General features: G+C 45.4%; 1 protein-coding gene across 9 annotated transcripts in view; it reads right to left on the minus strand.

Moving 5' to 3' along the window:
* The window catches only part of Ilf3 (interleukin enhancer binding factor 3), a 41,834-nt gene extending 26,034 nt beyond the window's left edge, over positions 1-15,800 (minus strand). For 5 of the 9 annotated variants that reach the window (XM_075966635.1, XM_075966632.1, XM_075966631.1 and 2 more), the window contains exon 1: positions 15,595-15,800. The gene's annotated coding sequence lies outside the window, so the exon portion shown is untranslated. The remainder of the gene's footprint in view (positions 1-15,594) is intronic. The other 4 variants (XM_075966630.1, XM_075966637.1, XM_075966633.1 and 1 more) reach the window with 3 other exon arrangements.
* Between the last annotated feature and the right edge of the window lie 3,521 nt (positions 15,801-19,321).

Consider the following 19,321-nt stretch of genomic DNA (forward strand, 5'->3'; position numbering starts at 1 on the left):
TGGACTCCACTACAGATTCCCCCAAACAATCTGAAAGCAGCTCCCAACCCACTGCCTGCCACCAATCTAAACTGACAAGTCATGTCACTCTATTTTTGTTATTAAAATATTCTGAAGGAATGAGCTGTGTGTAATTCCAGCAGTTCAAGGCAAGCCTCAGGGGCAAGAGACCTTGTCTCAAAAGATAGTTGTTGCTCTTGCATAGGACCAGAGTTCAGTTCCCCGCACCCACACTGAGTGTGGCTCACAACCTCCTTTAACTCTAGCTGTAAGATCTCTGTCAAGTGTGGGGTACAGGCCTTTGATCCTGGTATTCAGGAGGCAAAGGCAGGTGGATTTCTGAGACTACTCAGGTCTACATAAGGAGTTCCAGGCCAACTAGAGATACACAGTAATACCAGAAAAAGAAAAGGGGGGTGGGGTGGGGGATGGCCTAGAACATACTTTAATGGTAGAGAGCTTTGCCTAGCATATATTAAGACCCTGAATGCAATCTCTAGTACCACCAAAATAAACAAACAAGAAACCTGAATAAAAAACTCAGAGAGGCTGAAGAGACAGCTCAGTGGTTAAGAGCACTTACTGCCTGCTCTTGCAGACGACCAGGGCTCAGTTACTGCACCCACATGCAACGCACCCACATGCAACTTACAACAGTCTGTTCTAGGGGATCAGACACCCTCTTCTGGCCTCCTTGGGCACTGCACACATACAATGCACAAATACATACATGCAGGCAAAACACACACATATATATATTACTTTTTTTTTTAAAAAAAAAAAGGAAGAAAACCCAAAAATGAAGGGAGACAGCCCTGGGTCAGAGGGTAAGACTGTAAGGATCAACAGGACCACATGGGACAGAGGCTGTGGGGCAACAGTGTACAAACCAGAACTGCAAAAGAAACCGGTGTACCTATTACTCTGCTGTCAGAACCACAACACACAAAGTATGATGTAGCAAAATTATCAACTGTTCTTGAACTGTGAAAGACCACAATATTACAGAAGACATTTAACAAAACTCCAAGGGGATTTGAGGCAGGGAGAGCAAGCAACCTTACCTCCCTGTGTTCAGGGCAGAGGCACACTGCAGCAAGGCCTTATATAAAGGTTTCTGTTTGTTTGTTAGGCAGATTCTCACTGTAAAGCTCTGGCTGGCATGTAACTCAGAGATCTGCTTGCCTGTCTCCCAAGTGCTAGGATTAAAGGTGTGTGCCACCTTACAGAGATAAAAATTTAAAACGACAACAACAACAAAAAGACTCACTGCCCAATTTTCTAAGTGTACATCTTTAAAAATGTACTTTCTTCTAGCTAGAAGGAAAGAAAACAGGACCACCTCTCACACCATGTTACTTTGCTAACACACAGCTGTGATTTTTACCCATAAAGATCACCTTTTCATTGTTCTGGAGGTACTAGGGATGTTCTTCAGCAAACTGCTAAGACTTTTTTTTCCCTGGTTTTTCAAGACAGGGTATCTCTTTGTAGCCCTAGGTGTCCTAGACCAGACTGGCATCGAACTCATAGAGATCTGCCTGCGTCTGCCTCCCCAGTCCTGGGAATGAAGACATGCACCACCACAGCCTGGCTAAACTGTTAAGACTGCTAAGAGCAAAACATATTCCCAGTGCTTTGTGCTAGTGTTGTTAAAAGAGAGTCCTGAGCTGGGGAGGGGACTTAGTGCCAAAAGTGTTCACTGTGTAAGTGTGAGAACCAGTCTGGATTCGCAGATTCCACACAACAGCCCCATTATCCCAGCACTTGGGAGGCAAAGGATTCTCTGAACAAACTGGTTAGCCAGATTAACAGATCTGTTCTGGGTTCAACTGAGAAACCCTGTCTCTATAAAATAGAGAGCAAGTAAGACACCTGCTTTCAACTTTGGCCCTCCATATTCACTTGTATACACATGTGGACAAGCACCTGCACACACATGCAAACATGCATACACACACCAAACATACATGCACACAGGAAGACTTGTGTTGCCCAGGTTGGGTCCGATGGACACAAGAGGACCTCCAGTCTTAGCCTCCCAAGCAGCTGAAAGACAGAAGCCTGTCCAGTGTGGTAAATGAAACTTCATTCTGAAATAACTGCAGCTACACATGCAGCTCCAAGAAGCCAGACAAACACACTGAGCCTTAGTCCTTCCACAGTCACAGTTCAAGAGACTGACTATGATGCTGACAACAACATGGTGGAAGCAAAGAACACTGCCCAGGCATAATGATCCCACCCCTAACCACTAGCAACCACTTGCCCAATTACTATGTTAAGAATGGCATATGGGCCGGATGGCACATGCCTTTAATCCCAGAACTCAAGAGGCAGAGGCAGGCAGATCTCTGTGAGTACAAGGCCGGCCTGGTCTACAGAGCAAGTTCCAGGACAGGCTCCAAAGCTACAGAGAAACCCTGTCTCAAAAAACAAACAAAATGAAAAAAAAGAAAAGAAAAAGGCATAGGGAACAAGGTGGTGTCTGCACATGCCTTTAATCCAAGTACTTAGGAGGCAGAGGCAGGCAGATCTCTGAATTCAAGACCAGTCTGATAACAGTTCCAGGACAGCCAGGGCTACACAAAGAAACCCTATCTCAAAAAACCAAAAGAATGTCATAGGGGGTTAAGCCATAGCTCAGTGCTAAAGTAAGTAAGATACCCTGGTTCAAACTCAATCACCACAAAAAGGAGAAAGAATATCACAAAAACAGAATTGCAGGGCTGGGGTGATGGCTCAATGGGTAAGAACACTTTCTATACAACTACAAGAACCAGAGTTTTCATTCCTGACATGGCCAGCCAAGACATATTCCTGGAGTCCCTGCACTGGAGGCAGAGACAGACAGAGTTAATGGGCTCAATGGCCAGTCAGTCTAGCTGAAATGGACAGCTCTGAGTTTACTGAGACCTATCTCAAGAGAACAAGGCAAGAGTGATACATACAGCAGAAGTTTCCCCTCTGGCTTCAGTGGACATGTGCACAAGTGTACACACAGGCACACACATAAGTATATATCTCACATAAAGTGAGGTCAAGCCAGACAGTGGTGACACATGCCTTTAATCCCAGCACTTGGGAGGTAGAAGCAGGCGGATCTCTTAGTTCCAGACTAGCCTGGGCTACAGAGCTGACATGTGACAGGACTATTACACAGAGAAACTTTGTCTCGGAAAACAAAAGAAAACAAAACTCAGGTATTAGGCTTGTGTAACAAAAGTCATTAGCCCTTCAAGCCACCTTACAGGTACATTTGGTTTTAAAATGTGTATGTGGACTCTCACAAAAAGAACCACACTACAGTGTCTGTCTGACTCTGAGGCCTGCTTTAGAAACCCACTGTTCCGGGGTTGGTGAGATGGCTCAGTGGTTAAGAACATTGCCTGCTCTTCCAAAGGTCCTGAGTTCAATTCCCAGCAACCACATGGTGGCTCACAACCATCTGTAATATGGTCTGGTGCCTCTTCTGGCCTGCAGACATACACACAGACAGAATATTGTATATATAATAAATAAATAAATATTTAAAAAAAAAGAAACCTACTGTTCCTACTGGATTACTTCATTAAGCCTTAAGAAAAGAGGAGAAGCCTAGTCTCACTGCAACTTGATATACCTTGGTTGGCTGATATCCATGGGAGGCCCACCTGCATCTGAAGAGAAACAGTGATTGAGTGAATGGGGGAAGGGTAGTGGGGGAAGAATTTGGAGGGGAGGAAGGGGAAATTTTGGTTGGGAACTAAACAAAAAACAAACAATAAAAAAGAAATAACTTGTGACCACAACATTTTTAAAAAGAAAGAAAAAAAAAAGGAAGGAAGAAAATGTGTATGTGGGTACCAAATATGTTCAGGTGCCAGCAGAGTGTTGGTCTCCAGACCTGGGTACTGGGAACTGAAATTGAGTCCTCTGGAAGAAAACAAAAGTGTTTTTTTTTTTTGGTTTTGGGGTTTGTTTGTTTGTTGTTGCTATAGTTGTTTTGGTTTTGATTTTTTGAGTCAGGGTTTCTCTGTGTAGCCTATCCTGGAGCTCACTCTGTAGACCAGGCTGGCCTCGAACTCACAGAAATCCACCTGCCTCTGTCTCCTGAGTTCCGGGATTAAGGGCATGCACCAGCCACCACTACCACCCAGTTTTTTAAAATAATCCTAAGATTTATTATGTATACAATGTTCTGTCTACATGTATGCCTGCAGGCCAGAAGAGGGCACCAGATCTCACAATGGTATAAATCACCATACGGTTGCTGGGAATTGAACTCAGGACCTCTGAAAGAGCAGACAGTGCTGTTAACCACTGAGCCAACTCTCCAGCTCCCACAAAGTGTTCTTAACCATAAGCCATCTTTGTTTCTTTTTTCCACTTTGCGGGGGTGGGTGGGAGTATGCAGAAATTCACTGTGTATCCCTAACTTGCCTGGAACTCACTATGAACAAGGATGATCTCAGAGATCCACTTGCCTCTGCTTCCTCCATGCTAAGATTAAATATCACTATTCCCAGTCATTTTTGCTTTGAAACAGTGTGTCACTTGGTAGCTCAAGCTGACCTCAAACTTGATACTTTCCTGTCTCAGCCTCTATACTGCTGGCTTTATGAGTTTTTGCCAACATTTGGGAGGTAGGAGGATCAGCAAGTCAAGGACTACATGAGATCTTCCTTTGCCTTGCATGTGTGAGGCCCTGGATTTGATTTTTAATGGCATAAGAAAACTAAGGGAATAAATAGACTGAAGTAAACATACCAAAAATAATTCAAGCTCACTTTCCCACTTGGCAGATACAAACCTGAGTTGCATAGCTATGGTCAGGCACGCTAGAGTACCTTTGAGGACGCTGAAGAGACCCCTTCTGGTAAGGCTGCAAAAGTCCCTGTGTGCAGAGACCAAACAGTTTGTTTCTGAAAGGCTGGCAACTATACTCTGGTACCAATTTAAATGGGTCTTATTCTGCTCCCCTCCAACCCCTGGGTTCACAACAGCCTTTGCTCTAGCCTTAGGCTTTTTAAATAAATTATAAATTAAGAGAAAAAAATTAACCTACAAAAACTCCAAAACAGTACACCCAGAGGCAAATCTAACTGGCAACATTTCATTCTTTAAAACCACACACAAGCAAGGCATGGTGACCAGAGCCAGAAGTCCCAGCATCTGGGAGTTAGAGGATGAGGTTTGGGAGTTCAGGGCCAATCCCACCCACACAGCAAGCTGCAAGAGACCGTCTCAACACACACGTGCACACACACACACACACACACACACACACACACACACACAGAGAGAGAGAGAAAGAGAGAGAGAGAGACAGAGAGAGAGAGACAGAACAGATACTGAGATGAAACCAAGTGTTAGCAGTCATAGGGCAAGCAGCAGAGCAAGCAGTTGGAAAGACTGGTGACCCCACACACACCTAAATGCTGAGCCAACCAGGCCTCATGAAGATGAAATGACAGCTGTGTAGCATGCCTGAGAACTCCAGAAATGCCAGTAGAAACCATTTCATACCAACCACCCAGGGTCATACTCAATTACATACTCTAATGACAGCATACAAAATTAAATGATACTTGGTGCTTAGATGAGGCCCAGAAGATAATGACCCTGCCAAGCCAAGCATAATGGAAGATGCCTGTAGACATACTCAGGAGGATGAGGCAGGAGGACTACTGTGAGATGGAGAAGGCCAGCCAAAATTAGAAAATGAGAAACAGTTTAAAAAGTTAAGATAAAGCTGGGCGATGGTATACATAGGCCTTTAATCCCAGGACTCGGGTGGCAGAGGCAGATGGATCTCTGAGTTCAAGGCCAGCCTGGTCTACAGAACTAGTTCCAGGACAGTTAGGGCTGTTACACAGAGAAACCCTGGGGGTGGGGGTGGGGGAATAGTTACTGGGGAGTGGGGATGGGGCATGTTTTTAATCCCAACAGCAATCTGAAGGATGAGGCATATGGATCTGAGCTCATGAGTTTGCGACCAGTCTGGTCTACATGATAGTTTAGGGTTTAACCGAACTACAGTGAGACCCTGTCTGAAAAGAGAGAGGGAAGAAGGGAGGCAGGGTGATTAAAGAGCATGTACTGCCCTTGCAGAGGACCTGAAGTCAGTTTCCAGCACCCTCATAACTCCAGCTTCAGGGTATCTAGCATTCTCTTCTGGCCTCTGAGACTACCTGTACTCACATTATGCATACACATACACAAACAAAAATAAATCTTTTAAGAAAGAAAATCTGGGTGTGGTGGCCCACACCTGTAATTCTAGGTAGGTGGATCTGTGTGGGTAGATTAGGTCAGGTCAGCCTCATCTACATAGCAAGTACCAGGGCAATCCAGGTTTCAAAAAAAAAAAAGCATTAGGAAGAGGAGGAAGAAGGAGGGAGGAGGAGAGAAGGAGGGAGAAAGTGAAGAAAAAAGTAAAAAAGAAAGGTGGCACACACCCAAAACTTAGCAAGCAGAGGCAGGAGCATCTCCTGAAGTTGAGGCACAGAAGTCACAGACCAGCCAGGACTACACAGTGAAACCCTAACTCAATAAAGGGTGCAGAGAGACCTTGGGGGACCGGAGAAAGATAGCTCAGTGGTTATGAACTCATACTGGTCTTGCAGAGGACCCCATGCTTGATTCCCAGCAGCCACAATGGGTGGTGGCTCACAACTGTCTGGGACTTCAGCTGCAATGAACACGTAAGGCCCCTCAGCCACCAGTACTCACTTGCACATACCCACACACAGACATTAAAAACTAACTAACCTAGTTGTGTTTTTTCCTTTAATTTTTTATTACATTTGTTCATTGAGTATGTGGTGTGGATATACCTATACTACAAAATATATGTGCAGGTCAGGGAACTTTTGGGAGTCCTCGTTTATGTGAGTTCAGGATTGATGACAAATACCTTTACCCACTGAGCCATCTTGACTGCCCTCGGTTGTATTTTCATTATCTTCATTATTTGGACATAAATAAGAGAAAAGTTTCAACTGGACATCCTTTCCACAAGACATTAAAGAAAGAGAAGCTAGAGGCTGGAGAGATGGTTCGTGTGTTCAGAGGCTCATGTGCTGTGCTTGCAAAAGACAAGGATTCAATTACTAGGACCCATACAGCAGTTCAGTCATCCATAACTCCAATTTCATCCTCTCCTGTTCTCAAGTACCAGCACAGACATAATGTTGCAGAAACATACATGCAGGCAAAAATACACACACACACACACAGAAAAGTTGGACTTCAAAGTGTCCAGCTTTCCACTGCTATAAATAGGATCACCTATGACATGATGTCTTGTAAAATCTCAAGGACCTAACATATCCAAACTGTTAGATACTTTAAAAATTTAGTACAAATGAAGCTCACACACCCTTGCCTTCCCTACCTTTATATATTTTTTTTAAATGCTGCAAGATCCCGGGTTGCAGTAGGCAGCAGAAATGCTGTAGGTCCCAAATGGTGGTAGCGGGCCATGTGGCGGCAGACAAGAGACAGAGACATGGATAGACACAACTTGCAGAGTGAGGTTGAATATTTATTCAGGGGGTTGTGGAAGGGAAAGGGTGAAGGGGGGACAGAGAGAGAGAGAGAAGAGGAGAAAGAGACAGAGAAGGGGGGAAGCAGAGAAGTGGGGAGAGAGGCAGCAAGGAAGCTGCCTCTCTGAGAGGAAGATGGAAAAGAGAGCGAACTCAGGACAGAAGCTAAAGATCAGCCTGCCTCAGCGGATGAGGGGGAGGGAGTGGGTGTGGCTTGTCTCTTAAAGGGACAGAAAACCATAACACCTATCATTTCAACACTGTTAAAGAAGCAGGAAGGTGAGGCAGGGCAACCACGGCTGCAGAAGGCTGCAGCAAAACTCAAGTCCATTCATCTCTCCAGAGGCCACACCCCTCTTCATTCACTATGGAGATTTCAGTCAAATCTCTTTCTGCTCTAACTCTAATCCACTGCAAACAATAAATAAATCTTTTTCTCCCAAGACATTATGATGTGGGAGAAGCACCAAATGTATAGAACATAGGAAAAATAAGTTCTAATCCCCTCAGAACATATGATCACACTGTGAACCCTGAGATTGCATTTACTAGAAAAAACTGTTTCAGGTTGTGGTGTGGCTCAGCCCTAGCACACACCTTTAATCCAAGATCTTTCTGCTTAAATAATGTAAACAAGATTAATAAAGCCAACCATATGTCAAGAGGCACACAAAGCAACCATTTGACATGAAGTAAGCAGATTAAGAAAAAAAACAGCCTTTAGTCCCAGCACTTGGGAGGCAGAAGCTGGCTATCTCTGAGAGTTCAAGGCCAGCCTGGTCTACTCAGTGAGTTCCAGGACAGGCTCCAAAGCTACAGAAACACCCTGTCTTGAAAACAACAACAACAACAAAAAACAGAGTAAGATTGAATCAGGAGAATGGATAGAGACGTACAGAAGTTGAAGAGAAGGACATTCAGTTTGTGGAAATTGGTTTAAGAAGGTGTAGGAGAAAAGGCTTTTCTTTCCAGTGGCATCAGCTGAGGAGGAAAGTCAGCCAGGTACTTCTCTGCCTCTCTGAGCTAGCAGGCTCTTATTGGTAAAACTCAATGATTGAGATTTTGTTGAAAACAACACATTGTTTTATATGACAAACATGTATAACATATAAGCTAACCATTTTAACAACTTAATTGTATAATTCAGGGGTATTAAGGACTTTAATACTAGTTGAGACACCATCACCATTCTCCATCTATACAATGTTCTCATCATTCCAAATGGTTACACAGTGCTTTAATAACTTTAATTTTTTTCAAATGAAATGAACAACAGCTTCAGAGACAATGGATAATAGAAAAAAAACTAAATTAAATCAGTCTGTATATTTTAAAGATGTGTTGACCTCAGAATGGAAACCAGGATATGTGCTATGTTGGGGAAGAAGTTTTGCCTTTGTTTCCACAGAAGAAAAGCTGTGAATACCATCAATATTGATCAAGATTAGATTTGAACAAGGAGAGGTGATAGTTCAGACAGCCTGGCCACCTGAACTAACTTATAAAGACTAACAAATACCTTTCATTTGATCAAATATAAAAAATAAAAATTAAGCCGGGCGGTGGTGGCGCACACCTTTAATCCTAGCACTCGGGAAGCAGAGCCGGGCAGATCTCTTTGAGTTCGAGGCCAGCCTGGTCTAGAAGAGCTAGTTACAAGACAGGCTCCAAAGCTACAGAGAAACCCTGTCTTGAAAAACCAAAAACAATGGGGCTGGAGAGATGGCTCAGAGGTTAAGAGCATTGCCTGCTCTTCCAAAGGTCCTGAGTTCAATTCCCAGCAACCACATGTTGGCTCACAACCATCTGTAATGGGGCCTGGTGCCCTCTTCTGGCCAGCAGGCATACACACAGACAGAATATTGTATACATAATAAGTAAATATATATATATATAAAAGAAAAACCAAAAACAAAAAGAAAAAAGAAAAATTAATATTTTCAAACAATAATTTACAAACGCATACTTGCCTTACTGACTTGAAACAAAAAATGGGTTATCTAAAACCTTTTTTTGTGTGTTTTTAGAGACAGGGTTTCTCTGTGTAACAGCGCTAGCTGTCTTAAAACTAGCTCTACAGATCAGGCTGGCCTCGAAGGCACAGAAATCCACCTGCTTCTGCCTCCCAAATGCTGGGATTAAAGAAAAGTGCCACCACCACCGCGGGGTCCTTAAACCGTCTTTAAATCCATTCTAGGATGTTAGACTGTATATTGCCACGTGGCCCACATCATCTGGAAATCAACTTTGGAGTTTTCTTCTTAATGGATATTTTTGTTGTTTGGTATTAAAAACACAGTTAAGAGATTTAAGATGTTTTAAGTAAATTCAAAGGATTACTATAGTTCAAACTTGTTTTCTAAATCTCTAAGCCTGGAGTGATTTGGAACTAAGATAAAATATTGGGGAAGGGCTTTGGTAGCCCTTCAATCCCAGCAGACACAGGTGGATCTCTATAAATTAATTGTTCTCTATATTCTAGAGTTTACAGTGAATAAGGTGGTGGTAGCACACGCTTTTAATGCCACCATCCAGGGACAAAACTCAGATACAGCTCCTAATTCGGGTATTTACACACTAGAGAAATCACATACCATACTTACAGATTATTATAAAAACCCTCTCCAGGGTTTCTAGAAAGGCAGCTAATTTCCAATGGGGACAGGAACAAAGAGCAGCTTTTGTGACTGCCGGTAAGCTCTTCTCCAGATATGCAACCCTGACCAATACTGAATCAGAGAATACCTAATTCTGGATATGTTTATTGGTGAATTGGAAACTGAGACTCTTCATAAAGCAAAAAGGAATCCACCAACGTTTGCTGTTGGCTTCTATTGTAAACACTTTTCATATATGGAGAATAAATATTCTCTCTTTGAAAAATCAAATCTGACCTGGGCAGTGGTGACGTAAGCCTTTAATCCCACCACTTGGGTGGCAGAGGTAGGCAGATCTCAGTTGAGTTAGGCCAGCCTGGTCTACAAATTGAGTTCCAGGACAGTCAGCAGCCAGGATGGTTACACAGAGAAGCCCTATCTCGATGCCCGCCCCCCCTCCAAAAAAAGAAAAAAGAAGTAAAAAAGAAAAACAAATGTGAACATTTTATTAGACATGGAGAAAGCTATATTCACTCAGTCATTGCCAACCACCCTATGGTCATAAGAGCTCCCCTTACAATGATGGATTGAATCTATTCGAAGGCAGAGTCTTTCACAGGCTTAGCCACGGAAAGAAAGGTGTTATAGTGAAACTGGTACCTATCTGAATTTCTTCGTGACCAAGATGTGGTAAGCAAAGGGGTCTGTGCCTTCCCACCCTGAGGAAATAGCTCAGTTGCCCATAATCCTCAACCCTAAACTTCTCACCCCTCCCCTCAAGAGAGGCACCTACTGAACTGTGGGGATCAATGCTAACCCACGGTTTACTGATAGTTCATCAACCACTGATTGAACCAAAACTGAAAAGCACAGTCAGACAGAGGAATAGAATGGCCAATATTGAGAAAGGATCCACAAAAATTAGCACGGCACTATTGGCTATAAGACAAACAACTAGGAAAGCAAAAGGAAAATATCTACTTGTTCCAATTTATGGTGCCATGTATAATGGTATAGTCAGTTATATGAACATCAAAATGGAAAACCACTAAATGGCAGATAAATGGCAAATATATCTGGTCATGGGAGGCATGAATGGATATGGCAAAACTGAGCAAAGACAGCAAATTTTATGTAGCTCATACAGGCAAGACAAATAAAACATCTGAAAATAATGAAATAGTGGACAAATTGGCATCACGTTTAGTAAGACTATAGGATATTAATTTTTTTTTTTATTTTTTGAGACAGGGTTTCTCTGTAGCTTTGGAGCCTGGCCTGGAACTAGCTCTTGTAGACCAGGCTGATCTCGAACTCACAAAGATCCACCTGCCTCTGCCTCCCAACTGCTGGAATTAAAGGCGTGCGCCACCACCGCCCGGCCTAACAGTGACCTTTGAGGTACCCAAGATGATATGCCCTGCAATGACAAATCTACCTTGAGTGTGGTAATGCTAACCACTAGGCAAACCTGCTCCATGCCTCTTATGCTGCCAGGTTCTGTGCAATCAATGGACACCTTTGGATTGACTGTTGTGCTCTATCGAGCCAGGATTGCCACTAAATTGACAACCACTGCCCAAAGATCAGCTTTGGACTACAAACTGCTCAGGATATTCAAATTGCTGAGTTCATGAGACTGACATGAACGTTTTACAGAACATCAAAATTTAAAAAAAAACCCTAAAACTGTCAAATATAACCACGCTAGACATTGTAAATAGTTTTACTGTGTTAGAGTTCAAACCTTTCCTTTTTATATAGACCAAAAGGGTGAAATGTTGCACGATATTTGATCATAGTGTGAACCCTGAGACTGCATTATCTACTGGAAAAAACTGTTTCTGCTGTGGTGTGGCTCAGCCTTATCACACTCCTTTAATCCAAGTGCTTTCTGCTTGAATATTGTGAAGAGGATTAAATAAAGTCAACCATAGGTCAAGAGGTAGAGCAAGCAACCAGTTGATAGGGAGTAAACCGGATTATTAAGGAAAAACCATAGAGTAAGATTGAGTCAGGATGATGGATGGGGGACACACACGAAATAGAAGGGAAGGGCATTCAGTTTGAGGAGTTTGGTTTAAGAATGCATGGGAGAAGAAAGGGGCTTCTGGGACACTGGTTGAGGAGAGTCGGGTGCTTTCTCTGCCTCTCTTGAGCTAGCAGGCTCTTCATTCCAGCGTCTTTCTCCCTAGTCTTTATTGGTAAAATTGAGCAATTGAGATTTTGTTAAAAACAACACTCAATCACCTGCACTGTAAAGCCCCACCACTGTAAAGTCTAAACCAGGAGCTGAAGCTAGGCTAAGCTGGCTAACACATGACTACATAGGAAAAGGAGGGGGTAGGGGGTGGGGGTGTTACAAGTTCATGGGCCACACATATTGATACAGAATAGCTCAAGTCAAAGAACTGACAATATGTAGCAGATCCTGACTCTAAGCAAATAAATATGCAGCTTATAATAAAAAAGTAGCAGCAGTGTGTTAGTTGGGCTGTGGTGGCACACCTTTAACCCCAGCACTAGGGAGGCAGAGGCAGGTGAATCTCTGTAGTTCCAGGCCAACCTGCTCTACAGAGTAAATTCCAGGACAACCAGGGCTCCACAGAGAAACCTTGTCTCAAAAAAAACAAAAAAGGGGCTGGAGAGATGGCTCAGAGGTTAAGAGCATTGCCTGCTCTTCCAAAGGTCCTGAGTTCAGTTCCCAGCAACCACATGGTGGCTCACAACCATCTGTAATGGAGTCTGGTGCCCTCTTCTGACCTGCAGGCATACACACAGACAGAATACCGTATACATAATAAATAAATATTTAAAAAAAAAAGTAGCAGCACAGGCAAGAGAAAGAAAGAGAAATCTACATTTCTTGAGAATAAGAATCACTCCCCCGGAACAAGAAAAGTAACAAGGAACTGAAAAAGGACATTCGGCACAGCCTGCAATCCCAGCACTCAGGTTAACGCACTTTGCAACCAGTCTGGACTTCAGTGTGAGACTCCATCTACATGGGGAGAAAGCCCAGGAAAGCTATCTGAGCCCAGAGAAGAACTTCTGGTCAGATGTGTCACAAACCGTTGATCCCTGCACTCAAGAAGCAGAGAAAGGCAGATCTCCAAGGGTTAAGAGGTCACACAGTGGGGCCTTGTCCAAAGAAAGACTCGTCTAACTCACATCTACACCTTACTCCCACAACAGATCCTGACCATAACTAGATGCCTTCTCCATAGAGCAAAATCCTGTGGGGGGTCGGGAAGTCTAGTGTGGTGGCACACAGATATAATCCCAGCCCTCAGAAGGTTGAGGCAGAAGGATTCCAAGTTCAAGCCCGGCCTGGGATACACAGTGAGACAATACTTCAAAAAATGAAAGAATAGCCAGGCAGTGGTGGTGCACGCCTTTAATCCCAGCACTCGGGAGGCAGAGGCAGGCAGATCTCTGTGAGTTCGAGTCCAGCCTGGTCTACAAAGGGAGTTCCAGGACAGGCTCCAAAGCTACAAAGAAACCCTGTCTCGAAAAACCAAAAGAAAAAAAGAAAAAAAGAAAAGAATAGGCAGCAGTGGCACATGCCTTAAACCCCAGCTTTCAGGAGGAAGAGACAGGTGATCTCTGATTCAAGACCAGCCTGGTCTACAGGGCAAGTTCCTTGGACAGCCAAGGGATACACAGAGAAACCCTGCATCGGAAAAAGAAATGAAAAGGGAAGGGGGTCGGAAAAAAGTCTTATAAGTACTCTTGTAGGACTTTGAGACCAGAAGAATTTGAACGAAATAAGTAAAGCACAGTTTATTCACAATGACATGAGTCGAGAAAAACAGTACTAAAAGGAGCCAAAGGAACTTTTGCTTACAGGTATCCATCAGAAAAGCCGAAAACAATCAGGCACTTTTCAGCTCCATAAGGAAGGGATCCCCAGACTGGTCCAAACTCGCAGCAGATATAGAGCGATGGAGCGCCCAGTGCTGCAAAGGCTGGTCTCGCACCAATCAGCAGCCTCCAATCTGGATTGCAGATTTCCAGCCAATACCCAGGGGCTGCAGAGTGCATTCACAAACCCCAGTGACCAGGAGCTACCCACAAAGCAAGCTAAAGGGCAAAGACCTCAGCTCTACCGGACAAGAGCGGCAGCACCTGCCAATGCCCATTCTCCTTTGCGGCTGTGAAGGAGGCTCTCGCCCACCGCACGTCGTCCACAGGCTGGATAATTGCAGTAGCTACCCCAGGCAGAAGACCACACTCAAACAACAGTGTCAACCCACAATGGGTCTCCACCACAAAAACCTGAGGTCCTAAACATGAACCCTAACTTTGAATAGCACCTGTCCTTTTCCTGTGGACACATCATCATTCTGAACATTTCAAATGGAACAGAATTTTGAACCAAAAAGACACATTCAGAATACTCAAATCCCAACAGAGAAGCATATCACAGAAACTGAGGCCTCCTTGCTGATCCACCATGTATCCTAAAGTAGCAACTTACCAGCAATTTTACTAAGAGATGGCTTACTCTTCCCCAGTTGGGGTACATAACGGGGGAATCAAACAGACCATTATACACTCCAAATAGTTTATCTGAATTGTGGAATAACCTAAGGTGAATTCCCATCATTCAACTACTTTAATAAAGAAAATCTAAAGCACGCACGTTCGAAAGCCTTCAAACATGCTAATCTTGCAGATCAGCAACACCACATCACCGTTTTGAGGACTGGAGGCAGAGCCTAAACAACCTGGGAAACATGATCAATGGAAACCACCTGGTCTCAAAGAAGGGGAAACTCAGTCTTAAGTTTGGGTCTCCAACTGGAGGAAACCTACAGACCTAGGCTTTAAGGACCCGATGAATCCATAAATGCTTCCCTCAACGATGTCTAAGGAGAGGACCGTGCTCAGGACAAAGAAGATATGTTTCCCGCCTTGGGAACTGGGATGACCTGGCAGGCTCCTGGAAGCCAGAGATGTAAGCTTAACAAAGAGAGAACGCGGGGTAAAGGAGGGGGATCGACCCTTCCGCGCCCGCCGGGATGCCCGGGATGTGAGGGGGTGTGTGCTCCAACACGTGCGCGCGTGCGCAGGGTCGAAGCAACAGACAAAAGCTCGGCCTAGGACAAAGTAAGCGGCCCGGGAAGCGGGGGATATCACAGTGCTTGCGCACCCCCAGAGAGCGGCGCCCAGGCCCTGGCCGAGGGGGCCACGAAGGGGGAGCACGGATGCGCGCGCACAGGGGCACTCCCGCCGCCATTTTGTTTCCTCGGCACAATGAGGGAGAGTAACGGCCAAGCGCGGGAGCAAGGCCGAAGGAGGAGGAAGGAGCGAGACGCAGAGGGGAAGAAGATCCGAGCAGAGGAGAGGCTCGGCAGGATGGCAACTGCCCTGTCACTAGTGTCCCGTCAACCAGCCTGCGCTGACAAGTGGGAGAACGAACGGGGGGGAGGGGCGGAGGCGGGAGACGCCACATTGCCGCTTACCTTGTCAGCGTTCCGGTCCCTCGACCTCAGCCGCCGCCGCCCTCTTGCTCACCAGTCTTCACAGCCCCCTCAAAAAAAAAAAAAAAAAGGCCACGCGGTTTTCGCCGGGGCTGCTCCAGTCCCAACTGCAATGGCGAGAAGAGGAGGAGGAGCCGGGGGCGAGCGGCGGGCGGGCGCGCGCCGGGGAGGTGCGAGGCCACGTGACTGTCAGGGCTCCGCCCCCGCATCACGTGGGCGACCGACCTAGGCCCAGCCCCCAGTGGGCGGTGGGATGGAATGTGATTGAGGGGCGGGGCCTCATCACGTGACGTTGGCACCGGGGCTGCGCCTGGTTGCGTGACGTCAATGCCTGGCCTCTTCTGGTGGGTTTGCTGAGTCACATGAGAATGGCTGGCCCCGCTTCTGTCATGTGACAGGGACTTTTTTGTTGTTGTTTCTTGTCTCATTGTCCCTATTGGTAGACCTGTATCACCTGATGAGACGCATATGTTTTGTTTTGTTTTTTTTCCCAGTGGCGGTTTTTCCGAGCGACCGTTATCACGTGACGCAATGGAGTAAGGGTGGGCTCTCTGACTGCGCACGCCCCACGTTCCTCCCGTCCGCCTCAGTACGTTGGCGGAAACCGGACTGGAAAACTTGCACGTGCGCACGGTTTCGCACTGACCCGGGTCTCATCAGCTATAGGCCGAGAGGCTCAGACTCACGCCGGCTGGCTACTGAGCCATCTCACCAGCCCTCATTTTTGTATATGTAAGATAAACAGTTTTGCCGGGACGCCTTAGGCTGACGATTCGGCCTCCACTTCAAAGTAGCTGGATTACAGACAAGGCCATGGCTTCAGGCTACTGAGGGTTAATAGATTGCCTCGGTGTTGGTGCTTACTTAGCATCAGGAGGCCCTGGGTCTGACCCCAGTACCAAACACAAAATAAGTCAAACTCCAGACAGGATGTGAAAGAACAAAACTCTCAAAACACCCTTGCCCCTTCTCCATATCCGTTGTTTATCTACAGGAATTTATTTTGTCATCATATCAATAAAAAATAGTTAACATGAGTTGGTGTCCGGTTTTGTTTTAACTCCGTTTTTAGATATCTGTCTCACCCAAAGGCTGAAATTAATGGAAAATTTATAAATAAGCCAATTTGAAGGTGGTTTGAGATCTTAACCAGACACACCTAAGATGCTTCTGACACAGAAGGGAACCACGGGTGTCTAAAATGACATGCCTATTCTGACAGCGCCACCAAGTGGTGGCTAGTAAGGCTTTCCTGAGGCTTGTTTTTAATGTGTGTGGTTATTTTGACTGCATGAATGGCTGGGCATCCCTGGTGCCCTAGGAGGTCAAAGAGGGTGTTGAATCTCTGGAACTGGAGTTACAGATGGTTGTGAGCCTTTATGTGGATGCTGAGAATCAGACTTTGGCCCTTTGCAAGAGCAGCAAGTGCTTTTAATTTCTGAGCAACATTCTCAGCCTCTTTGGGCAGAGATTATTTTGTTTGTTTGTTTGTTAGGGTTTCTCTGTAACTTTGGTTTTTTTGTCTTTAGATATTTTTATTTCTTCAATTTTTATTATCAGGAGTGACTGAAATAAAAATATAATTGAGTCCCATCATTATTGTCATTATGGAAATGGCTTTAAGAGAAAACTGGTCAGATGAATATTATTGCTTCCCACTTTTCAACTGGTAAATAGTTGTCATTGATAAAACAAACAGCCCAGAGAATCTGTCCAGAATGTTCAAGATATGACATCATGTACACAGGCACGATCGACTGCTGGAGGAAGATTGCTCGTGACGAAGGAAGCAAGGCCTTTTTCAAGGGTGCATGGTCCAACGTTCTCAGGGGCATGGGTGGTGCCTTTGTGCTTGTCTTGTATGATGAGATCAAGAAGTACACATAATTACGTCGTAGGTGTTCTCCCCGAGAACAGGCATGTTCTCTGTAACTTTGGAGCCTGTCCTGGAACTCATTTGGTAGGCCAGGATGGCCTCGAACTCACAGAGATCCTCCTGCCTCTGCCACCCAAGTGTGCTACCACCACCTTGCTGTGACAGTATTACTGAATTAGTATTTTCTCTCAGTCTTTTTCAGTGCCTTTCTCTCTCTCTCTCTCTCTCTCTCTCTCTCTCTCTCTCTCTCTCTGTGTGTGTGTGTGTGTGTGTGTGTGTGTGTGTGTGTGTGTAGCCATGCAATGTATAAAGTTCAAAGACCTTCACAGAGTGGACTTTCTCCTTCCATCTTCATGTCTTTGAACTCGGGCTACTAATCTAGTGCATGCATGTAAAAAATTGAGCAGTGATAGTGTCCCCTGTAAACCAAGCCTGGGGAAGTGGAGACAGAAGAGCCCTTGGGGCTCATTAGCCAAGCCACCTAGCTGAATTAGCTAGCTCTAGGATTAGTGAGACAGACCAGAGAAATGGTGACGACACCAAACAGACATGGACCTCTGGCCTCCAAATGCAAAGTGGAACATGTGAACCAATGTATACTATACAAAAAGAACCATTCTCAGAAAAGTGCACCTTTGTCGAGCCCTGGCCACCTACCTGTGAGCTGCTGTGTACAAGGCGCTGGCCACTGTGGTGAGCTGCTCCCTTCACTCTCCTTGCTCACGCCATCCCCTTGGTCACTCTGAATGCTGAGAAACCTAGGTGCCCTTTGCTGCCATCCTGCCTGCATCATCTCCTCCGAGCATGGACACAGCCGTCCCCATGTGCCATCCTTTCCCTCTGGCCCCTAACAACTTTCCCTGCCGCCAGGCTATCCCTCTTTCTCCTCACACTCCTCACTGGTGACAATGACTTACATGCCCTCCCTTTTGCCTTTTGGTCCCCCTAGTCTGCCTTCATGAACAGCTACACCCCAGTTACTGCTTTCAACTGCAAGAGCGCTCCCACTACCCTGCTGGAACTCAGAGAGGTCTTCCTTGAAATTTTTATATTGTGTTTTTATATAATGTGTGCGTGCACTTGAGAGTACAATAAATAATGTGTTCATGTGGAAGGCAGAGACAGCTTGTTGTTCTCAGACCTCTCTTTCCACCATGCAGGCAAGGATCAAACTCACTTCCTCAGGCAGGGCAGCCACCCCCTTAACCACACAAGCTCAGTCACCTGGGAGGAGGAACCCTCAGTTGAGGAGTTCCCTCCATCGGATTGGCCTGTGAGTATCTTTGTGATGCAGTTTCTGAATTGGTAATTGACTGGCCCATGGTAGGCAGAGCCACCCCTTCCCTAGGCGGGTGTTCCTGGGCTGCCTGAGAGAGGTAGTTGGGCAAGTGGAAGAAGCCAGCCAGTGAGCAGCTTACCAGCCTGCACTCTGATTCGGCCCCTGCCTCCTGGACCCCGTTTTGAGCTCCTTACCTTAGTTTCTCTCAAAAAAACAGACTATAACCTGTGTACCAAATAAACCCTAAAATAAACCCTCACCACCCCAGTTGCTTCCAGCTGTTTTTATCACAGGGATCGATACCAAACTGATGCACTGACTGAGCCATCTCCCCCATCTGGATCCTTTGATGATTTTTTTCTATGCTTGTTGTTTGGGATTTGCCTTTTGGTTTCGTTTTGTTTTTCGAGACAGGGTTTCTCTGTGTAGTGCTGGAGGTCCTGGAACTCACTCTGTAGACCATGCTGGCTTCAAACTCACAGATATCTGCCTGCTTCTGTCTCCCAAACGTTGGGAATAAAGGTGTGTGCCACCACTGCCCAGCTTGTTTGGGT

The sequence above is a fragment of the Microtus pennsylvanicus genome, chromosome 3 (assembly GCF_037038515.1).
Source record: "Microtus pennsylvanicus isolate mMicPen1 chromosome 3, mMicPen1.hap1, whole genome shotgun sequence".
NCBI classification, from domain to species: Eukaryota; Metazoa; Chordata; class Mammalia; order Rodentia; family Cricetidae; genus Microtus; species Microtus pennsylvanicus.